General features: G+C 34.4%; 1 long non-coding RNA gene across 1 annotated transcript; it reads left to right on the top strand.

The window, feature by feature from the left end:
• The first annotated feature begins 755 nt into the window (after positions 1 to 755).
• LOC148783574 (uncharacterized) lies at positions 756 to 3578 on the top strand. The gene is made up of 2 exons (XR_016052002.1): positions 756 to 2782; positions 2887 to 3578. It is a non-coding gene; the product is annotated as an uncharacterized LOC148783574 (long non-coding RNA).
• Positions 3579 to 8722: the final 5144 nt, after the last annotated feature.

The following is an 8722-nucleotide window of genomic DNA, read 5'->3' on the forward strand; positions in this document are numbered from 1 at the left end:
TCCCTCTTGTCCCCAATACTCTCCCTCTACCCCCAACTCTCTAGAATGCTCTCCCTCTTCTCCCCAATACTTTCCCTCTTCTCTCCAATACTCTCTCTGTTCCCCCATCTCTCCAGAATACTCTCCCTCTTCTCCCCAATACTCTCCCTCTTTTCCCCAAACTCTCCAGAATACTCTCCCTCTTCTCCCCAATACTTTCTCTCTTCTCCCCAATACTCTCTCTCTTCCCCCAACTCTCCAGAATACTCTCCTTCCCCCAACTCTCCATAATACTCTCTTTCTTTCCCCAACTCTCCAGAATACTCTCCCTCTTCTCCCTAATACTTTCCCTCTTCTCCCCAATACTCTCCTTCTTCCCCCAACTCTCCTCAATACTCTCCCTTTTCTCCCCAATACTCTCCCTCTTCCCCTAACTCTCCAATCTCTTCTCCCCAATTCTCTCTTTAATACTCTCTCTCTTTTCCCCAATACTCTCTCTCTTCCCCCAACTCTCCTCACTACACTCCCTCTTTTCCCCAATACTCTCTCTCTTCCCCACAGTACTCTGACATGTAGTCTACAGGCTCCAATTCTCCATCTCCCTCTCCCTCGTATTCTCCCCTCTTTCCGTCTCCCTCTCTCCGTTTCCGTACTCTCCCCATTCATCCTATGGTTATTGATTTTTTGTTTTTCTATTAAATTAATATTATTTTGTAAATTTTTCTTATGGTTAGAAAATTTAATTTTAGTTATTTCTTAACGATATTTTCCTTGTAATCAGTACCATTGTGAATTTTAATAAGAATTATTTCTTTGTTTTCTCCTTGTTGTTCACTTGCAGGGGTATCAGCGTCTCATGGAGGCATAGATTTAGGACGCCCAACGCGTTCGCAAATCACATGGCAAATGATGGAGCCGACCTCACAAACTGTCTTGGACTTCCTCTAAGCTAGCTTATGAGCCTTTCTCTCATTTTTGTTCACTACTCACATACATGTTGCAAATAGGGTGTTATATAATCCCTAGAGGGGCCAACTCATTGTTATCACAGTATTGGACTCCTTTTTGGCTTTTCTGTAAAGGATTACCTTGTCCGTTAGGGTTCTAGTAGATCCCAAGTTTTTGTAAGGGTCGCTAGACCCAGCACCTGTGTTTGCTGAAACAGTCAACTTTCTGAAAAAACAAAGAAAAATTAATGTGGTTTGTCTCAACATTTTGCAATCTACTGAAATACAATGTTATGAAATTGAGTATAATTGGAATTGTAGACAAGGAAAATTGTCTAGAGCTTTGTTGTTTGCTTCTTACATCACTGTATTCAGGAAAATTGGACCAAGGTTTTCAAGCAACTATACTTTATCCTTGTTTGATAATTGTATGACCTGTTTTCTGTTTTGGGCATCTGTTTGTGCCTTTAGCAGTGTGATGTGGTTCATATAATTTGCATCCAGTGGAGCCCATGCCATATATTTGTGGTGACAAAATTGAAATTAAGTTTGTTGCGTATTTCATCTTATTTTGAAATCTACAGGCTAGCAAACTTTGTGGGACAATCTTTGTTTTAGACTAATGCTTTATTTATATGTTTCAAGCTATGCAAGAACTCCATTGAAAAAATCAGCAGGGTGGTACAAGAGTTAGAGTTTTAGAGAGAGAGAGAGAGAGAGAACTCCATTGAAGAAAATCGGTGGGTGGTGCAAGAGCTAGTGTTCATAGGTCGAGTCGTAGCAATGGTGCTCTCTCAAGCTGTCCCAGCCCTTGCTTTCTTCCATGGCAGTTCAACTCAGACAGTAGAGTGAAGCCCTCCCCTCTCTTGGTTGCAGGTGCAATTTTCTATGCTGATCTCTCTCTCTGTCTCTCACTCTCTCTCTCTCTCTCTCTCTAGCTCTAGAATAATGCATACATGACACCGTTTCTTAGGTGTTTTTTGACATTGTTGTGGCTTCCTGTGTTTACTTGCTTTTTTAAAACCGTTTCTTAGGTGATTTTTGACATTGTTGTGGCTTCCTGTGTTTACTTGCTTTTTTAAAATTTCATGCTTTTGATGGGTTCAGTTTCTGCGTGTGATATAGGCATCCTTTATAGGCTTCTTGAATGTGGAAAACAGCGTCGGAGTGTCACTAAATATGGATGCCTAACTGAATTTAACCTCCACTGTGGTGTTTCCCAATTGGGATGATGCTGGGATGTGAATTTGAATGGTCATAGCTGATGTTTATTAAGCACTTGGTGAAAACCATTTCCTAGATTGCCACCATTCTGGAAATGGTCATTTATGATTTGAATTTGACCTCTAAAACTTTGAGTGGGTTATCATATTGATATGCTAACTTCTCTTACTGTTTATCTATAATGTCCCCTTGAAATGTTAGAGGCAAAGCTACACTTGATACAAAGTTTTGTGCATTTATATGGCAATCTGTTCGAGTAATGGTAATGTGGCACTTGGTCTGTTTGTGTTGGAGCCCCATTAAATTTGCTTTCAATTTTGGCCCAGCCTTCAACTCTCCTTGTACTAAATTTCTCCCTCTATCATTCTTCTGTTTTTATATGAAATTATGAATTCTTTACTACCATGGTCGTGCTGGTCTCATCAAAACAAGAACCTCCTGCTCTTAGTTCCAAAATGTTTAGCATTTAGATTTCAGAGAACTTCTCTTCCCACTCACCAAAGAAAAACACACACACACAAATGTTTCCAATTGTATGTCTATAGGAAACGAGTCGCAAAGGAAACTGCAGTTACAAATCGAGGAGCAAGCGAGGTGCCTCCAAAAGATGGCCGATGAGCGACAGATATGCGGTGAGAATCTAGTCAGAAGCCAGAATTTGTTCATTCCTTTTCAGAGAAACATCTCATAGATCTTGAAACATTGAATCAAGTTTAAATTATGAACTTTTGGACAGGACTTCATCAAGATTCAGTTTAGTAGATGGCCGAAAGTCATGAATGTGCTGGTGCCTGTCTTTGACTGCATATGGGTTGTGGGTATTACTTTAGCATGAGACAGTGATGCCATCAGAGCTGGGTCAAGTCAATTCATCAACATATATTGTCAGGGGGTCATCTTAAACGGGTAAACTATCACAATTTACTCCCAAATTTTCAAGCTTATGCAGTATTTACTTCATGTTGTATATATTTTTGGTAATCATGCTCAATACCTGTTGCTTTTATCCCTTATGACAATGGCAGAAATGTTGAGATCTTGAGATTTTAATTAATTTTGTAAAGCATTTAAGCATTTTTGCTTTTGTTCCTTATGACAATGGTTCAAAATATCAGTTGGTTTACCTTCTCTTAATATAATGGTAACATGGTTTGGAACCGTTGGCATGATGTGGATGTGGAGGCGCGACTGGTGCAACTGCTCCTACCTGAGTCCCAAACTCTTGACCATCATCCATGGGGCTCCTAGTCGATACACTTGGCATGGATTGCAGGACAGTTTTTACCCAGCTCCTAGCTCTGATGGTTACTCTATATCTTTCTCTCTATCTCTCTCTCTCTTTGTTCATTTTTTTTTTTTGTTTCTAAGTCCCTTGTTTCTACTCTGGTTCTATGTGTATTAATGTATACTGGTTGTTGATGGGTGATCTCTCTCTCTCTCTCTCTCTCTCTATATATATATATATATATATATATATGTCTCTCTCTCACTGTTTGTTATTTTTTTTTATTTTGATGGGTTCCCAGTTTCTACTTTGTTTCTATGTGTATTAATGCATACTAGCTGTTGATGGGTGATCTCTCTCTCTCTCCCCTTTGTTCCTTATTTTTTGAAGAAGTGCTCTGTCTCTGTGTAGTTCTTACTTCTAAGTTATCTGACATGAATAATGTGAAGGCTAATAAATCTGCACACAAAGAGTACGTTCGTGACTTGAGGTACGTGTTTGGGACTCTCAAGAAAAAGAAAATTTTTAACTTTTGATCGTTTAACTTTTTAGTTGCAAGCAAACATGTATATATATATATATATATATATATCTCTCCCTCTCACTGTTTGTTATTTTTTTTTATTTTGATGGGTTCCCAGTTTCTACTTTGTTTCTATGTGTATTAATGCCTACTAGCTGTTGATGGGTGATCTCTCTCTCTCTCCCCTTTGTTCCTTAGTTTTTGAAGAAATGCTCTGTCTCTGTGTAGTTCTTACTTCTAAGTTATCTGACATAAATTATGTGAAGGCTAATAAATCTGCACACAAAGAGTACGTTCGTGACTTGAGGTACATGTTTGGGACTCTCAAGAAAAAGAAAATTTTTAACTTTTGATCGTTTAACTTTTTAGTTGCAAGCAAACATGTATTTATTAATCATCCATGGGCAATATATGGACTTATTATTTTAAACAGTTTCTCAAGGACGGACCTGAAGTTTTGCTCTTGCTCTGACGATGATACTATTAAAGTATGAGACCTTGCTCGATGTCAAGAAGAGCGGAGCTGGAAATTGCGCTTTACTTATCGATATGGCTTTGGAGAACCTGTAATTTTTTGTGTTTAATGTACTAAATTTTGGGAATCGGGTTGAGGTTGTGGTAGTAACACCAGTTGAGTCTCCTCAGCTATTGGTTTAGGTTTTCATTCCCACTAATGCATTCGAAACCTTCTAATTATTTCTAAAAATGGGTGGGTGCTTGTATTTTCTGTGTTTAACATACTAGTACAGCGTCGTGCAAAGCATGGCATGTACCAAGATCCATGAACTACGGAAAAATTTTCAAATCAAAGCAATTTGTAGTAAAATTTGAAAAATAATATGAACTAATGCAGTAGCTTTTTGGTAGAGAAAACTTTCATTGTTAATGAGATTATATTCATTGTTGAAGTTGATATAGTAAGCATCAATATACAAATAGATCAGGCTTCTGATGAACTAAAATAAACTCTTGGAACTCAAACATAGGCATTGTGGAAGCAAAGGCATGTTGGTTACAAACACACATTCTCTCTATCTCTCTCACTCAAACATAGGCATCTTGACAACATATCCCCTCGGGGTGTAAATAGGCAGGGTGGGCCCAACATGGTCTTCATGTCACATATTGGCCCGGTTATGGCTTTTCTATTTGAAAAAGTATATTATGAGACTATTTTTCTTTGTTTCAAGGAGGTCACACAATCAGCCAATCACTCATAACCAATGTTTTAAAAATCATCGAGTCGGCATAGAATCGGTCGATTTGAATTGAGAATCGTTCATCCTGTCTGTACAGTAAATCACTCGGTTCCGACGATTCTGCACAATAAAGTGCCCAGTTTTTTCACGTTTGGTTCTTTCGCGTCATGACATTTGGACTCGTAGTGAAAGGGCATTTTTGTAAAATTCAGGGAATTTCGAGGCAAAAATCATCAGAGACCCGAAGCCCATGGGTCCGCACGCTTTAAGCGGCCCTAAGTTCTTTCACGCATGTGTGCTCACGGTTCACACGCTTCACATAATCTCATCGCTTCACACACGCTACAAACGGTGAGTACAAAGAACTATATATTAATATAGATTTGTTTCTCTCTCTGTGATGTGGGACTATGTGAATAGGTAATACCTTAAAATGTTCATGTATTATATATTTTGTTAACGGTTCTATAAACACTAAGTTGCAAGTGCTATACTGGTAATTGCGTGTCCTCATTGTGAGACGGACGCGGGTTTGATTCCTCTCGTTGAGGAGGAGTTTTTTTTTCTCTTTTTTTTTGTCAAATTATTTTTTTATCAAAAAAATTAAAGGTTTTTTGTAAAAAAAAAAAACCTTTCTAATTTGAAAAATTGTGAAGTTTAGATATCCCCCATATATATATATATATATATATATATATATATATATATATATATATATATATATATATATATATATATATATATATATATATATATATATATATATATATATATATATATATGTTGGAAAATGATGAGATTAGCCCACTAGCTCATATGAATACATGAGCCCAATGAACCAGAGTGAATATTGGCCGATCTGACAGTCACGATTTCTTTTAATATTTAAATTTTAATATTTTTCTATAAATCCAAATAACTTGAAATTTTAGGCTTGTGTTCTTAAAACATAGTATAATCTAATAAAAATATCAAAAACGTAATTTGTAAAAAATAAAATGATCAAAATACCCTTGAAAACTTTAAAAGAATTGTTGTCAATTTATTTTTTGTGAATTATTTTTTAAATATGTTTATTAGGTGTGCCTTGATGAGAAGAATGGATGCCTAAAATTTCAAGTTATTTGGATGCATAGTAAAATGTAAAATAAAAACACTAAATGAGGTCGTGACCATTAAATCGATCCAGATTCAATCTGGGCCGTTGGCTCATATGTTCATATGAGCTAGTGGGCTATTATCAACATTTTCATATATATATATATATATATATATATATATATATATATATATATATATATATATATATATATATATATATATATATATATATATATATATATATATATAAGTAAACCTTACAAGAGCCGGCCAGCTATAATGAATAGTATATATGTGGAATGGGTGCTGTGAGATCTTCACTATGATGTTCAGAATGTACATCACTATTTTAATTTTACGTTTTTTTATATAAATATGATTAATATGAAATTTTGGGTGTATATATCTAACACTATTTTTCATCATATAAAAATATAAAAAAATTATTTTCAATAATTTAAAATGATCAAAATACCCCCATCATTTTTCAAGGGTATTTCGATCATTTTATATTCTAAGAAATATTTTTTATATATATTTTATTTATGGGCCCTATTTTTTAGTACACACGTCAAAAATTTCATTATGTTGCGATTTATATAAAAATAATTAAAATTAAAAAAGTGATATGCCTTCTGAACCATATGATGAATATCTGACGCTTCCCATTCTACCTATAGCACTATTCATTATAGCTGACCAGTTATTGTTAGCTTTATATATATATATATATGAAAAAAACTTGGGTGAACCCAATAGCTCATAGGAAAAAATGTGCCCAACGGCCCAGATCTGACGGTCACGGATGTCTAGTAGTGTTTGAATTTTAATTTTTTTTTTTTTTACAAAACCAAATTACTTAAAATTTTAGGCTTGTGTTCTTCTCATCATGCCGCACCAAATAAAAATATATATAAAAAAATTCACAAAAAAAAAATTGTCTAAAATATTCTTGAAACTTTTTTGGGGTATTTTGGTTAATTTACTTCATGTAAAATATTTTTTTGATATTTTTCGAAGATTCATCTACTTTTGATGTACACACATTTCAAATTTCAAGTAATTTGAATTTGTAGAAAAAATATTAAAATTCAATCACTACTAGACATCCGTGATCGTTAGATCGGCCCAGATTCAGTCTTGGCCGTTGGGCTCGTGTGTGCTAGTTGGCCCACCCTAGCATCTTCCTATAGTATTTGAAAGCGTGTTGTACAGTGATGGTGAAGAGCCTCGGCCTCAAATAAACCACACACTCAAAAAAAAAAAAAAAAAAAAAAAAAAAAAAGATAGGGGAGGTCTACGAGAAAATAATTGCTTTTAAGGAAATGCATGAAATTATAATTGTTTTATTATGAAAATTTGAAAATTTAATTTAAATTAAATCTCAGAGTTTTGATTTCCAAAAATGATCAGTGATGCTAAAAATGTAACTTTTGGACTTTTAAAATCCAAAAATTCAATTTTAAAATTTTTATTTTTAAAATTAGAAATTATTGAGATATTAAAATGAAAACTTCAGATTTTAAAAATCTTAAAAAATTAATTTCTCAAATAAATTAATTTTTAAAAATATTGGGGGATGCCAAAATGTAAATTTTCAGATGTTTAACAACAGTGGGCAATTTAGTCATTAAAAATGGTAAGGTATTATTGTAATAACTGATAGAAAATGGTACAGATGTATTGAGAAAAATTAACACTAAAATTTAAATAACATTTGAAAAAAGGATATATACAAATTTTTAATTTGACTATATAAGCTGGTGACTAAAATTACTATTACATCACCTTAGCGGCCTTTTTTCTTTCTTTTGTTTTTGCTTTTAACCTTAAGATAATTTGTAACTAAATGAAGGGAACTACGGTTTCCTCCCCAATAACCTAACTAGGGAACAAAAGCTTTCTTTTCCTTCTTTTTTTTTCCTCTTTACAAAGTCACATGATCTTTTCCTCTTTACAAAGTCACATGATCTAGACCTCCACCTGCATCATTTACATCTCTAGGATCTCTTGTGAAAACTATGAATAGCTTGATCTCTCGTGAAAACTACTCTGCTTCCTTGCCTTTCTAGCGTGCCTTAGGTGTTGTTCTCTTCACGTGCGACAATCCTTGTCGTTGTGTTCCCTCAGCTCCCTTCACCAAAATAAGATTGACAAAAGGACCTATCTTAAATCAAAATTCGTAATAATATTTCTCACCTAATAAAACAATTATTCCATAAGCAGTCTAACAACTTTTCTAAACAACTGCTAGAATCCTAAAAATACAAAAAAAAAACCCTAGATCCACAAAACACTTAAAATCCCTAAAAATACACCCTAAAACTAAAATTAAAATATTACATAAGAATCGAAAATAAGAGTAATTTTGTCATTCATCAAAGTACTAATAATGTCATTTTGTTTTTTATAGTTATGGTTCCAATTTGTTTATAGCTCATCTTGTGGAATTGCAGCTGCCAGCCAATGGATAGGCATGAAAAACCTCATGATGAAGTGAATAATGCACATAAAAGCAATGTGT

This window comes from Amborella trichopoda, chromosome 1 (genome assembly GCF_054954075.1).
Source record: "Amborella trichopoda isolate Santa Cruz 75 chromosome 1, AtrichopodaSantaCruz75HAP2 v2.0, whole genome shotgun sequence".
Lineage (NCBI taxonomy): Eukaryota > Viridiplantae > Streptophyta > Magnoliopsida > Amborellales > Amborellaceae > Amborella > Amborella trichopoda.